The sequence below is a fragment of the Perna viridis genome, chromosome 6, assembly GCF_037379345.1.
Source record: "Perna viridis isolate PV_CMFRI_1.1 ecotype Kerala chromosome 6, ASM3737934v1, whole genome shotgun sequence".
NCBI lineage: Eukaryota > Metazoa > Mollusca > Bivalvia > Mytilida > Mytilidae > Perna > Perna viridis.
In genome coordinates, this window is record NC_142450.1 from 13,620,840 (window position 1) to 13,637,012 (window position 16,173).

Genomic DNA, 16,173 nt, shown 5'->3' on the forward strand with positions numbered 1-16,173 from the left:
AAGTCCTCATAGAGTATGAAAAGGTTGTTTCCCCCGTGGAACAAAAGGAGCAGGTACACGAGATATTCATATTCTTGAAAAATCAACCAATCGGAATCCAAGATGTACTATAAGCTTGCAGTTCAATACAGCGCTCCGAAAGTCCCTATCAAAAGCTTGGTCTATCTGTACAAGGAAAATTAAGTAAATCGAAAGATTAGTAAGATATTACATAAATACCTTGTATGTGTAACTTATTAGCATTTTAGCGTTATATATACTAGGCAAAAGCAATATCTGTTATCAGCCGAGCTCAGTACTCGAAACCATTCACTGAAAGCTGGCGTTCCCTACATAAATGGGAGAGACAAGCATGGTGTCGAAAAACAGTGTCTTCCTTTATAAGTGTATAAGAATGGTTTTTTAACCATGTTGTTGAGTAGACGAATTACGTCACAAGCCCCTTAAAATTGTTAACATATTTCTTTCCGTATAGCAGTGCCGTGCTAGGAAATTGGCTTTCTTTTTTATGAAAGTTTTTGTTTTGCGTTCCGTTTAAAATTTAGAAAAATATATAAAAAAAGATATTAAATAAGACCTACCTTAATGAAATACGTAAATTTGTAATATAGCTTTATGTTTGAAATACATTACTGTAGACTTAAGGAGGTAGACTTAGGGTAAGGGACATAACTCATGAAATCAGTGATATGTTTGTATTATATTCAATTTCACCAAAGCCTCTCAAGCTTTCGTTTGAAGCAGAATAAAATGAATCCAAGTTAATTAGACGCTTATATAAAATTGAAAAAAATGCCGAATACAAACGTTCCAATGATTTTAAGAGTTGTGTCCCTTACCCTAGGTCTACCTCCTTAAGTTGATTACAAGTAAAAAACAGGCCACTTATTGACTACATTGTAACAGCTTCTTCTACTACTACTTGTACTTAAAGTAAGCTTGAAAATGAACTTTTCTGCGTCGCATTTGAATAGATAGAAGAACATATGCCGATTAAATGAACACGTCATGCTAACGTAGAAGATTGATTGATAAATTGTTAGGGTTTAACGCCCGAGCAGCAATATTTCCGCTATATCCAGGCGATATACGTAGAAGTATAGTCAGTCAATAAATCTGGACAACAGTCTGTTGACAAAGGTAATGAGAAGATCTATAAGTATAGAAAATTCTAACTTGTATATGCGTTTCCGTGTTATTTTGTGACAGTTTAACGACTGCTTTTAGTCAGGTGACCAATTTTTGAGATACAGATTGCAAAAAAGCCGTTGGTGAGGGAATTGACCTTCTAGTACTTATAATCAAATAATGTGTACAGAAATCTATAGGCAAAATGTTTTTAAGTAGCAACCATTTTGTAGAAAAACAATACAAACATGTTATCCGAAACAACGGCAACGTTGGATATGTAAGTCCCACTGAGATAGGCGGAGGTTTCGGAGATTTTGATCACAATGCAGCATTTTCTGCTTCGCTAAATATGATTCTTATATAGAAATAATAACATTCCATCATGTATTTTGCACTGATACATTGTGCTTTTACGTATATGAAAAACAGCCTGAAGAAAAATAAAACATTTGCATGTACCGCTTCCATATAAGCCAAGCCAATATAAAATCTTAATGATGATTTTGTGATACAGATATAACAGATGACCGCAATTGAAGAGATAAAAAAAAGTGTTGAATAACTGTACATTTTAACCATATAAAATCATTACTCGATTACCCCTTTACTAATGTTGAAGATCTTTTAAAGGTATACATTTAAAGGTAAAAAAAAAAACATTGTTTTTTCATTTGGAGTGAGTACTTTCTGTTATATGCATACAACGAGCCCTTCATCACTCAAGTAACTCATAAAAATAAACTAAAGCTGAAAACTTAACAAGACATACAGAGGCCAGAAAATTCTGGGACAGGCACTAAAATGCGGCTGGGTTAAAGTACCTTGGCATGATCACAACCCTCCCTTTAAAATCTGACCACTCTGGAATAAATATTTCACAATTAGACACACCTAAAATTCAGTTAAAACAGTCTAAGTCCTTTGTAACAACGGAAATAAAGAAACTGAATTTGAATTACACAAATGTACAAACTAAGGACTATCAGCAGTTAACTAACATGCTAGCCCAGATCAGTTTAAACCTACAAAAGTGATGTCCGCATCACAAAAGGTTATGTCAACATCGTATGCAAAATCAATCCTAATTATTCATATGTGGGGTTGAGAACCACGGTACATCATAAAGTCATACAGTAAGGCCACAACCCATGTCATGCCATGTAAGGACTCTATGAGCAAATCAATGTTATTACCGAAAACCCTCTCCTTAACGGCAGCTTAATTTTGTATTAAGATCTTCGTTTGTATTTGGGTCTAATGATTTTGATTTCAGGTTACTCGATCCTTGCAGCAGGTGTACAGCATAAAAACACTTGGAATTCTAATATTAGTTTTTTTTGCATATATCTCATAAAGTTATGAAGATCTCGCACGGACCTACCCACACCACTTTCTGGTTTTGAACATGCTTGCAAATCGCTTTTGATGAATAGTTCTAGATGTTAGAACACAGCATTAGCTTCGATAAGCCGTATAATAAGTCGTGTCCTACGTGACCATTTTTTTATATTGGTAAGAAAGAATTTGATGATGTTATATTATTTTATAAGAACCTATCGTTAGACTTCTTATGTAACGAAATGACATAAGCCATACGCTTTTTACTTCCTTATCTGTGTCTGTAATGCGTTTTCGACCGAATTGAATGCGACATTTACTCAATGTTTGGAAGATAAAATGCAGCTTTAAACATAGGGAAAGAAAGATAACGTAAGATATCTTATTAAAGAAAATAAGTTGATTAAGTGAATAAATAATATGTCTGTATCATCTTACTACAACGTGGGTTCGTGTAGGCAACTTTATTAGTAAACATGTAATTGATTGTTTGAAGTTAAATGCCCTATACAGGCAAAGCTAGGGGCTTAATTGCTCCCACTATCAAATATGCAGCCCACTATGATATGAGCAAAAAAGGTTGATCCCAGATCTGGGGGTTCCTCGTTTCAACTCAATATTTTTTTTTTCAAATAAAATCGAATATATCACTATTTACTGCTCAGCAATTACTTGACAAATGATGAATCTAATGAATTATGCACATTTGATAGTGGAGGCAAGCCCCTGTGATTCATGGACGAATCCGGACATTCTGAAAGGGAGTGGTGCTTTACGGGGTTCCTCAGAAAATCGGGGGATGCTAGGACATTATTTACCATTGTTTGTCAGTTTAAGTCATGAAAATGACAAATTTTCCAATAAAAGAGGGGTATCAAGCCCCTGCACTCCCTGTGTATCACCCACTGTATAGTGTAAATATTTCTTGCGATCGATGAATAGTCGGACATTTTGATTAAGACTGGCACACGGAGACTACAGGCTGCAGGTAAGCATATCGTTTCGAGCCAACCAGTCGTTAATCTTTCTCCAATATGTTTCGTGCATGATGCAGAAGCAGTGACCAACGGCCTCCCACACAAAGGAGAACATTCTTTCATGAAACCATCATACCACCTTCTTAAATGTACCATTTTAAATAAATAGCAATGTAATTAATTCCTACTTACTCTATCTACCAAATTTGAAACATTTGCAGTTAAATAAAGCCTTCTTAATACAATTACAATTTCTAAAATGCATCTTGGTGTACTTTTAACTAGACGTTCTAAAAGAAACGTATTGAGCGTTTTTACCACTTACGCATGTTCATGAAAAAAACGTCAAAAACACCCCCCCCCTCACGAACCAGTACGACGATAATATGAAAGTTGAACACAAAGGAATTTGTATTGATTTTTTTGTTTTGTTTTTGTTTTTTTGTGGAAAAATCAGAATAATATGTTTGACATTGGTTGGTACATGTATGTCAGTCTTCAGCTATTGGATATTTATTTATTAGAAATTTCAATTTTATCAATAGTAAAATTATCTAGCTGTCCTGATCGATCGAATCGTTGATTGGATATAGGTTAACGTTTCCATGCATTTCAAGGCGAGAACGATTCACCAATTGAACAGACCCTGCTGTGTACTAATCCGACATGCTTAGCCAGATCTTTATAATGCTTGCTCACAGAAGCAAAATCCCATAGATAAGCATGTCACCTCACAAGGACATACTATTCTGACCACGAGTCAACCAGTCGTCACTCTATCCCCACAAATACCACGTGCTTTGCGAAGAAGCGGTGACTTCCAATTTCAAATTTTTTGGCATGACTCGGCCGAGGATCGAACCCACGACCTCATCCGTCTTGAAATACAATACACATACATATCCGCTATTTATAATTACTGAAATGAAATCGAAAAATAATATTAAAAAGCATATAAAAATTATCATGTTTTGTTTCCAATACAGATAACTCTTGCTATTTTAGCCGCAATATTTATTGAGTAATTGTATTTGAGAAAAATTAAGCAAGCTAATTGGGAATGCAGGCATTTATCTGCCAGTTTAAGGAAATTAAAATAATTATAACTGACATCATTAGATTTACTTGATAAACTAATTACTGTATGAATTTTTCCAGTGTTATTAGGTGCTGTTTCCAAATATCAATTTTGTGTCAATTTAAAGTACTTCAAAATTGATTACATCAATGTTCTAATAGAAAAAAATAATGAAGCTTGTAAATATCTTTTGCTCAGTTAACACAACACAACAATTTCTGACCCGATAGCTGATTGATTGTCAAGAAAGCATTTTGTAAGGTATAAGTGTGCATGATTAAATAACACTATAACAATAAAGTTGAAAATGATAGCAATTTCCGTATATCCGTTACATCCTTCATTTCGTGAATTATAAAGCTAGAGCATCGTTGCTTCTAGGAGATACAATGTAATTCGACTTTCTTTGTGGATATAAACCACTAAAATCGCCAAAAATCTTTCGTAACACAGAATTGGCCAATCATTTGCACGATATGAGTGACGCTGACAATCAGCTGACTGTTCTAAAATTTGAAAAAAAAAAATAATAATAACGTACAAATCCTTTGTTTCATGCTCATCGTCTGAATATAGCTGAAATATTGCTGCTCGGACGTTAAACCCCAACAAACAAAAACAAACTTTGTTTCAAAAGGGTGTTCTTACATGTTTTGTGTTGTATTTTCTTCTTAAATGTTACGAATCATAATGCAAAGATTTTTTTCTAGGCTTGCAAATATTGATATCGTACCAACATAGGTTATCTTGTAAATTATTTTTGATTTATAACCAAAATATGCAATAAAACACATGTATAATACCCATGATGTGAAGACGATGGATTGCCTTAATTAATTTTGTTTGTTATATTACTATACGATCTCTAACTTACAATGTACGTGTTGTACATGTATCATGACCATTTCCGCACACTGACGCAAAAAAATGTGCATGGCCTAATAATAAAAGTTGAAAACTGCCTTTGACATTATGAAAAATCTTTCATTAATTTTGGATTACGTCATGCATGCAACACAGTCATGATGTGCACGAACATGTGGCATAGATGACCAACTAAACCATCTTTAAATACAATCATATCATTTAATTAAAATTTACGTTTCAACGAAACGTGTAGAAGTCGCCTCCCGTTTCCTGATCAGCCTTTTTAGAAACATATCGTCAATGAAACTGCTAATAATTAAACGAGGCAGCGTAAAGAACCAGGATATGAAATTTCATCGTAATCGAACAATTTTGAAATTTTTTCATCGCGGTGGGGGCCATTTTAAAAATGGCGGTCGATACGTAGTTCAAATTATCGATTGAGCCGCACATTTTTAATCGTGGTGTCTTAAAAATTCTAAATATCAATTTTCATCAAAATCGGACAACTTTGAATTTTCGAGCGCAGTAGCAGCCATTTTGAAAATGGTGGCCGACACGTAGCAAAAATTGACAATTGAGCGGCAGATTATTAATCGGGACGGCTCAAAGAACCTAGATACCAATTTTCATCAAAATCGGACAAATTTGAATTTTGGACCGCTTTGGGGGCCATTTTTGAAAATGATTCTGATCAGCAGTTTTTGAGATAAATGATGTTCCAATTTCCGGTGTAAAAAAATGGATATGTCCAGTCCGGCAGCCATTAAAAAAATGGTGGCAGCTGGATTTTTGTTTTTTTTGTTTTTTTTTGTTTTTGAAGTTTCGCATCCTTCGAAGAATAGTTCTTACTTTCTGAGAAGTTTCATCTCATATCGGACCAGCCACAGTTGAGAAAAAAGGCGGACACTTTCAACATTCTTTTACGACAAGAGAATGATAATAATAATAATAATAATAATAATAATAATAATAATAATAATAATAAGAAGAAGAAGAAGAAGAAGAAGAAGAAGAAGAAAAACAGTAAAAACAATAATTCACCGCCACTTCGTGGTCGTCGACTTAATAATAAGAAACACAATAAAAACAATAAGTCTCCACCACTTCGTGGTCGTCGACTTAATTAGATGTGTTGTACACGAATTTGGTTTTTTTAAAACGCATGTTTAGGAATAAGATACAACAGTTAAAACTTTCAAGATTTTGTTAGTTAATTGGAGTTATGAAATAAATGTGAACGTTTAATGGAGAAAACTCAAACATTTAATCTTTCGTCCTCTTTTTCCTCAGTAAATACAAGTATTTAAAGAATCAGGCAAAATGAGGAAAAATCTCAAATCTGTATGTCAAAACCCATCGATCTGACATACTCTTCTGTTTGAAATAACTACTATATATTTGATCTCAGCTTCATTGGATATGTTTGAAAATTATTCGTTTGAAATATTCGAAAGTTATTGAGGTTTCTGATAGAGTTATCCCCCTTAATACTTATTAAATATAATTCATGTAATTATTTCATGATTGGGATACGGTATAAATGCACTGTCTGATACTTACAAAGACTTGTAAATTAATACAGGAATCATTAATTACTTCAATTCTTTTTCAAATGCGCGTCTGAAAGCACTAGTAATACAAGCCTAAATGCAACTTTTCTTGTTCGGCCTCTCCAGTTCATTAACACCAAATTTATTTAGGAACCTTAGAAGTAAAATGTTTTTTTTTCGATTTTCTGTTGCTTTAAAAGAAAAATAAATTTAATTTTATGGTCCTGACTTGTTTTCAAATGTCCATGAGATGCTTCTATAGTTTAAATAGATAGATTCAGTCACCTTTAGACTTCAACGCTTAAAAGATGGCACATGCAAATAGTTAAAATAGTTTGTGCTGGGTTGTATTAGCAGAACGATTCTGAATGACACTGTCTATATAGTTTTCAGTGATTAGTCTGCAAGTATAATAATACATTTTAATTTTGGTTTTTCTCCTTCCCAACTTAAGTCAGCGTGTTCGTCCGGAAGTCGGAACGCCGTGTCGTTCCATCATTACAAGTCATAGAATAGAGTTAACATATTTTCTATTATGAAGTCCCATAAGTACATGTAACACTCTATTTAAGAATCATGCAAATTGTGATACATGGTTTGAAACCCTACAAAGTTTTATTTTTGATATTTTGTTTTAAATGTTGTAGTAAACAGAAATTAACATGTGGCATTTTAGCCCTTGTTCTTATGAGATAAAAATTATATAGACAAATGAAATGCCAGTTAAGTCATGTTTTGAAAGAAAATTTAGGAAAACCATCCATCTTCAAAGGGTAAAGAAAAAATCGATCAGCACAAACCAAACAAATACATAAACGATCATGAGCAACCCAAATGCCCCTAAATCTGGAAGAATAAGCGTTCCACCCTCTCTAAAACAATTGCCGATTTACTAACGTTTCCTAAAACATGGAACTTAGTCAAATTGAACCAATATGTCATAATGGTGAAAATGACACACCTACATATAAATATATTGAACAGTAGGTTTTCTATAACAGCTCTTCCATGGGTTAAATTTTCCTAATAAAATCCCAAATTTCTCATACCCCATTCTTCATCGTGCCATTTACAATTCCCCATTCCCCATTCATATTCAACTACGCCCCATACGTAATGAACAAGAATTATGCATACATTAATTTATTGTTACGTAGCAGTTTTTATAAGAATCATGCAAATTCTGTAATATGTGATATCCTAATAAAACGCTTATTATTTTCAGTTTTGTTAAGTTGCTTTGTGGCTTTATATGATGAAATGTAGAACTATTCAATCGTATTTGTCTGTTCCACAAAAATAATTCATATCTAAACTGCAATAGTGTCTAATGTATTTCAGTGTCATTTCCAGGGTTATCTCCCTTAATTGTGACTTCTATAATATAAGAAGAATGGATATGGTGAATATGTCAGAGAGATAACAACCCCACCGGCATAAAAAAAAAATGTCATCTTAAGGCCACCCATGGGTCATCTATGCACGACGAAACCCTCACACCATGGGACAGGCTGAGGCTAGCCCCAAAACAACATAATATACAGGTACAGCGAAAAAAGCCGCCTGCAACATAAAGTAAACTGAAAGTGAAAACGAAGCAAGACATGCAAAGGCTAGAAATTCCTGACTGGGACAGGCACATAAAATACGTCGGTGTTGATGTAATTTGGCATAATCACAACCCTCCCCTTTTTGAAAATCTTGGCACTGTGCAAAATAATATTACACAATTAAACATACGTAAAAACAGTTCAAAAAAGGTCTGAGTCACTTATTAAATCATAAATAAAGAAACTGGGTATGTGTTACAAAAATGCACAAGTAAAGGTCGGTTCACTAGCAGTTATCCGACATGCCAGCTCCAGACAAGTTTAAACCTACAAAAAATATGCCCTCATCGTATGTAATATCAATAATCCCAATCCATAATTACATTCTATATAACTTTTATTTCATAGGAAGAAGGGTTATATTAAAAGCCACATGTTACATTCTGTTTACTATAAACAAAATTAATAAAATAACAAAACTAAAAAATATGTACTTCTAACTATATGGTCATTATTTATCTGGAGTGCTACTTATATACTTATATGATACAATATTTTTTACATATTATTTAAGTACCAGTCCACATAAAATTCAGACAGTGCCAATAGTAAAGTGATTCATGGTGAAGAAAACCCACCGCGCAAACAATGCTTTTTCAGCCTACAAATGCCATACTTCCAAAAAACAACAATATTTTCTGCATTCAGATCTGCACTGTTTAGAAAATCATACATTCATATCCCACTGAAATCAACCAAATGAAGCCAAATCAAGAACGATAACTCTTGCAAAGTGCAAATTTCATGTACAATCTATCTATCTATGATTTTTATCTCAAAAGCACAACAACCTAATGAAAAACTATGACTGGTTATGTGATCAGTAACTGTTTCTGAAAAAGAAATAAGACTGAATTCGGTGATTTTTTAACATGCATAAATCACCTTCTGTCTGATTTTTATAAGGACTGCTACTTAATTGAAAACTGTTTATTGTCAATGTGTTTCTAGTATCAATACTGATTGCCCATCTTCCTTAGGCCATGCCCCATTTAATGGGAAGTTTATCCAGTGCAGGTTCTGTCACTCTAATAGAAATTAGACCTATATCAATTGTTCCATTCAGTCAGTGCATGTAGGATCTAACAACACTCAATTCTGCTTTCTACTCAGATATTTAATTGTCGAACTTTTGTTATTAAACAAAAGATCTATTTATTTTTTCTTCCAACCTTGATACGAATACATACTTCACAATTTCGAATACGTTTATTAACAGATCATGTAACTGATTTCACATTTTCCCATTCCAAATCCCCATCAGAGGTCTCTCCATAAAAAAACTTCATTCCTTTCATCCTTTTTCCCCCATTATCAATTCCCATCTGCATATAGCATAAGATAGAAAGTTTACCCAATATAAATATTTTACATATAATAGATGTTGAAAATAGAGAGAATTAAATTCACGTAAATGTATAATCTAGTAGCCCAATGTCATAGATATCCGATGGTATCACGAAAGATTCTGCCGAAACTACGCAGACTTTTTGTATCGCTATACTCTAACAAGTAGGCTTCTGTAACAGGGATATGTTGCTACAAGATTGAAGTCATCACTACAGAATTTTTAATGGTCGTCATCATGAACATGTGGATCGTTATTGTGTATCAATCTGCACCATGAAAACTGATTTATTCAACGGGTCATAGTTTTCCTTTCCTCTTTTGTCTACCCCGGACTTGACTTGTTATGAGCAAAGCAAAGCAGAGGACGCTTACCCTACCGATGCACCTGGTCCATGCTCCCAGTTTCAAGTGGAGTCCGAGTTGTTTTTGTTACTTTGTATGTGTTATTTAAGTTACTTTGTGTTCTTTGCTGTGTATGTCTGTTTTCTATATCTGGTCTTTGTCCCTGGATTACATTCTTTTGATTACCGCTATAACCTTGGTTCCCTTGATTACTCTTTTCCATCTCAAAACACATGAAGTGTTTATGCTTTAGAAAAATGACATATCTGGTCTTTTATTTTTAGTACTATCATAACTGACTCTTCTGGTGTTCTTTTGGTGAATTTTGGGCGATTTTTATAATAAGAATTTATCAAAAATAAAAAAAATATGCGATTTCCGACTTTTCCATGAAAAAGTCCTATAAAATCGACTCATGTTATTACACGACAAAAAAAATTGTATACAATTTTGTACAACTACAAATATATACATGTGTACGTAATTTCATTAACGAACAATACTACTAATAAAACTCATCACAAGTTTAAGTCTGTAACTATGAATGTCAATTTAAGCATTTTTAAGAATAACGTTTGCTTAATGTATTTATAATCGATCAAGCCCCAGAACACACCATGTTATACAAATCATGATACTTTACTTAAAACAAAAACAATCTTTTTTTTACTGATTAATAAATTGTTTATGTTTGTGTTGTATGACTGTTGCTGTTCTTATTCAACAATGTACAGAATACAAATGCGACCTGAAACCGATGCAGTCAATTTTAATATGATCGCTGATATACGTGTGTGTTATTCATGTCTAGATGTTGTTAATTGACCTAATTATATGCAACAGATGAAACATGAAACGCTTTGAAGAAATAGGAAGTGCAAAAGTTTATTTTAGAGGCATTTATTTTAGAAGAACCTTAGCGCTCATTTGATCTACTAGATCAGAGTAACTTTTTGATAAATTGTTTTTTAATTTCCATATTGATATAGGTTCAGGAATGGAAATTGACACCTCAGTTTGAACCTAGCTCCATCATGGAAAAAGGGATGGTTGAAAAATACAAGCTCACTTTTCTTAAAAATGCTTTTTTGCAGTTCATACATTTGAAAACACGAACACCAAAGTGAAAATTAAGCCAAATAATACAAAATCACTCGATTGCCACTTAAAAACTTGTGACGTCGTTTTGGCAATAATCACGTAATACCTTTTATTTTTTTTATCTTAGTTTCTTTTTGCTTGATTTTATTAACATGTCTTTTTTGGAGGAAAAGACACTTATTTTATTGAGGCATAAGCTGCAAGTTGCAATTCCTGCAAAGTTTTGATACCTTTATTCAACCCAGTCTGTATAGTTTCGCTTTTTACCCTTTGACCTGAAGGATGCTTTTCTATAGAAACGCAAGTCACCTGAGGCAATTCTGTTTCCCGATTTGCCAAATACTGATATCTTATTAGTGGCTTTTGAAAAAAAAAAAAAAACTGTATCGAAAATTGAAATTGCGTGGCATGTATTATTTTCTTGAATGAAATGTAAAATCGTATAAGCAAAATCTAAAATAAAAAAAAAAAAATTTTATTACGTCGGCTTTATTTTTTAAGATAGTATTTGTTTTTCTAGCCAAAAATTACGACCCACTCAAAGTGTCAACATTTTATGCACCTTTATACAAATCATATTTGCTTAATTAGTAGACAAACATGTAAACTAATTATATGTGTAAGTGATTTCGTCAGCAAACAATTATAATAATGACAAAATGCAACAAGTTTCACTTCAGTAACTATGAAATATCAATTTGAGCATTTATTTTAGGAATGACGTTTGCTCAATATATTTATAATCGATCAAACAACTATACATAACATGTTATACAAAACATGATATTTTAATGAATCAAAATCGGTTTTTTTTTTAAACTAATTTATAAATTATTTGTTTTCTATTGTTTGACCGTGTGGTCTGTTCATTCATAAACTTCGATTATGTCTAGTGCACAAGACTTATGCGACCTGAAATCGATGCTGTCAAGTGTACATTACTCGCTGAAACATGTGTCTGGTATTCATTTTTAATTGTTGTTAATTGACTTATGTGCGACAGGTGAAACCTGAAACGTTTTAGAAGAAGTTAGAAGTCAAAAGGTTTATTTTAGAGGCAAAAACTTTTTCGAAGATCCTAAGCGTTCACTTGATCAGTAAATCGTTTGTTTTTGATTTGTAAACAAATACAATAATGAAAATCGACCATTTAGTTCGAGCATAGCTCCATCTTGGATGTTGATACGTGTTTTGGCACAAAACCCAAATTTAGATAATGAAATAGGACGTAACCTTCATTGGACCTACAGCTATCTATCGTTCACAAAAACAGAACGTTTGTTTCTTAACTTTAACAGCTTTCTCCTAGTATTTGACCATCGGACAGATGAATATTATTTAAAAAAGGGGCATCCATTTCTTTACCTCTAGTACATGAGATTGAATTATTGTAATTCATACCTACCGGTGCACCTGGTCCATGCTCCCAGTTTTTAGTGGAGTCCGAGTTCCTCATTCACTTTTGTTACTTTGTATGTGTGATTTTAGTTACTTTATGTTCTTTGTTGTGTATGTCTGTTTTCCATGTCTGGTCTTTGTCCCTGGATTACATTCTTTTGATTACCACTATAACCTTGGTCCCCTTGATTTCTCTTTCATAACTCACTAGATTGCTGTATTTAACATGTCTTCGCCATTATGCACCGATAATTTTTTTCTTTCTTTAAATATGACTAACTTATCCTTGTAATTTTCATCAGCAAATGTTGATTATTTGTGCTCATGGAATTAGTCTATACATTGTATTTTATATAGTCACGTCATGTAAATGGGAAAAAAATGATCTACACAATATTTCATATTTATTCATCAATAACATTTACAATATAGGCGTTCTTGGGAAGATCCAGAAAATAAACTTCTGTATTGACTTTTACCTCCAATCATTATTTTGTCTGTTAAAGGTTTGCAGATAGTGATCAAGTTTATGAGCCCTTTCTTTGCCAATTGCCCCTGGCACGTAAATCATGGCGACAACCATTTGCAGTAACAATAAAGTATTGGCGGCCGTCAAACTTTTATATTGATCAATATTATACAAACGGTTATCAAAGCATTACGCTAACGCGTCATCAAACAGCAATTAGCTGTTCTTCAGAATGAAACAGCTTATTTACAAGGTTGTTTCAATGTATGTGCTGCTTGAGAAGAAAGACGACGAAAATGGATGATTTCTTTTTGTGATGGTATTTATTTTGTAATAAATAATTTGGTTTTCATTACAATACTGAATATTACCTTCTCCATTGCCAGTGACATAAACTCTATTTAAATGACACCTTTACATCATTTTTTATAACTTTCGGTTAGTTATTTTTATTTGTCAAGGCTTAGTTCGTGATTTTATAATTTTCCTGGTTTTTAAGAATGTCCAGCGTTTCATAGAGTAATCAAGAGAACCAAGATTCAAGTAATAATCAAAATAATGTAGTCCAAGTATAAAGAATAAACAGTGACAACAAACACACAAATAACAAAGAACATGAAATATCCAAGATTAAAAATTCAAAAAAAGAAAAGTAAATTAGAATTAGCAAACTAGACTCTACTTCGCTAACTCAGATACTTAAGATAAGTTATTCATTTTTTTTATAATATTTAAATAATTCGATAATGTGACGTTATTGTAAAAATAACTTCCGAGATACGTTAATAATGTTTGAAAACAAAGGTTAAAGTTTATAAACTAATTATAAGGTAATGGGACGTTATTGTAATTAACTTTCTGAGAGTTTGCGTCTCTTTGAGCAACAAAAGTGAAATATTAAATTCTTGATAGCTACAGTGACTTTATAAATCTCGCACGATGTACAATTCGCTACTCAAAGAATCTGAAACTAAAAAGTGTTTTGTACTTGACGATCAAATTTTAAATGAATTTAAAATAAATCGTAATAGTCCTTCATTCTTGTTACTTTCTAAATCACAATTTCCATCAAATTTCAAATTATCCTGAAACAATGAAAACTATAAACAAGTACTATGTTTCAAAATAAGATAGCCGACGCAGTAGAATTTCAAGAAGAGAATACAAATGGCACGCAATTTCAGATTTTCGGTACAGTTCTTTCGAACGCAATTTCAAATTTTCGATACCGTTTTTTAAGCCACTAAGCTACAAGTATTTATCCAATCGGGCAACAGCATTGCGATCAGGTGACTTGCGTTTCTATAGAAGAGCGTCCTTCAGGTCAAAGAGTAAAAAGCGAAACTATACCGACTGTGTCAAGGGAACCAAGGTTATAGTGGTAATCAAAAGAATGTAATCCAGGGACAAAAACCAGACATGGAAAACTGACATACACAACAAAGAACATAAAGTAACTAAAATTATACATACAAAGTATTAAAAGCAAATGAGCAAATCGGACTCCACTAAAAACTGGGAGCATGGACCAGGTGCACCGGTAGGTTAAGTGTCCTCTGCTTTTCTAGAAACACCCGCCGAGTTGCTCATAAAAAGTCAATTTCGGGGTAGACAAACGAGGAAAGGAAAAAGACATAAGTAACGTAAAGTGGAATCATTACCATGCTGTAAATAATAAGATGGGCGAGAAAAAAACATAAAATCTAACAATAGACTATGGAGTTTTTTATAACGTTAAAATTCTTCAAACAAGATTATCTAATTGTTAACTTCCAATAAGTATGCATTTATAAACCTATATTTCGAAAGATCTGTGTTGTGAGGTAATTTATCAAAATGTGTCACTCTATGTGATCATGTTCTTAAGGGTAACACATGTAGCAGCGTTTACCAAGCTTTAAACCGTGCCTGTCGTTCGAAATTTGATATGAACTGTGTAGATAGACGTACAAAACTGCATAGCCTTACTGTAGGAAAAAGCAAAGCGAGAAAAAGCAAGTTGAATACTTTTAACAAGTTATCCTTTGATTCCATTTACATTACAATTTTTAAAATGAGCTTCACATTGTTCATATTTATCACTCTGCATTCTATTTAAGCGTTCAAAATATCACTGTTTATTGCAATGTTATGCCATTACAACATTGTTTAATTTACTTCTATAAATGAATGCATCATGGGTGCATAAGGATTCTTACACTTTGATAGATACATTTTTGAATAATATAAATAAGATTTTAATGAATGTATAGTATTTCATATTACGTAGAAAGATCATACAGGAATGCCATTTTTTAACATTTTATTATATCTTACGTAATCTTACCACATTTATTTTTCGATCGAAAAATCAAAGTGATTATTTTTCTTGTGCAATTTTTGGATACTATACAACACACATCACAACGTAGACTAAAATCATCATTATTCCCTATGTATGAAGTAACAGTCTTATAATTCGTTTACTTTATACTACTTTCAATATTTAGGAAAAAGACTAAGTGGGAGAAAGGACCAAGTTTCAGTCCGCAATTTTGAATGATCTTGAATCAAGGGCGGTTCGAGGAATTCACGAAGGGATGAGGTTCATGGTAGTCATTTGCTACTTTTGAGCAAATTCTGCACCATACTAAACAAAATATTTCTATCAATAGTGGGTATTCGGAAACCCATTTCTTGATCCGCCTATATGTACATCTTGAATTGAACACATATTTACGTAAGGTCTGTCTTGAATTATTTTCAAGTCACACTCATATCTATTTGTAACATCCAGTGTCAAATAGTCAAAACGATGGTTAAATTGGTCTGAAAATATCCCTTTAATAAAGCCCCAATCAAGTACAATAAAAAGAGCTAAGTAGTTGTTAACTGATGTTTTGATGATTGGTAATAAAACTGAGTTTGAAGTAGCAATACAAAATATCTTTTTCCGAATTAGCCAGCGTCTGTAACTACA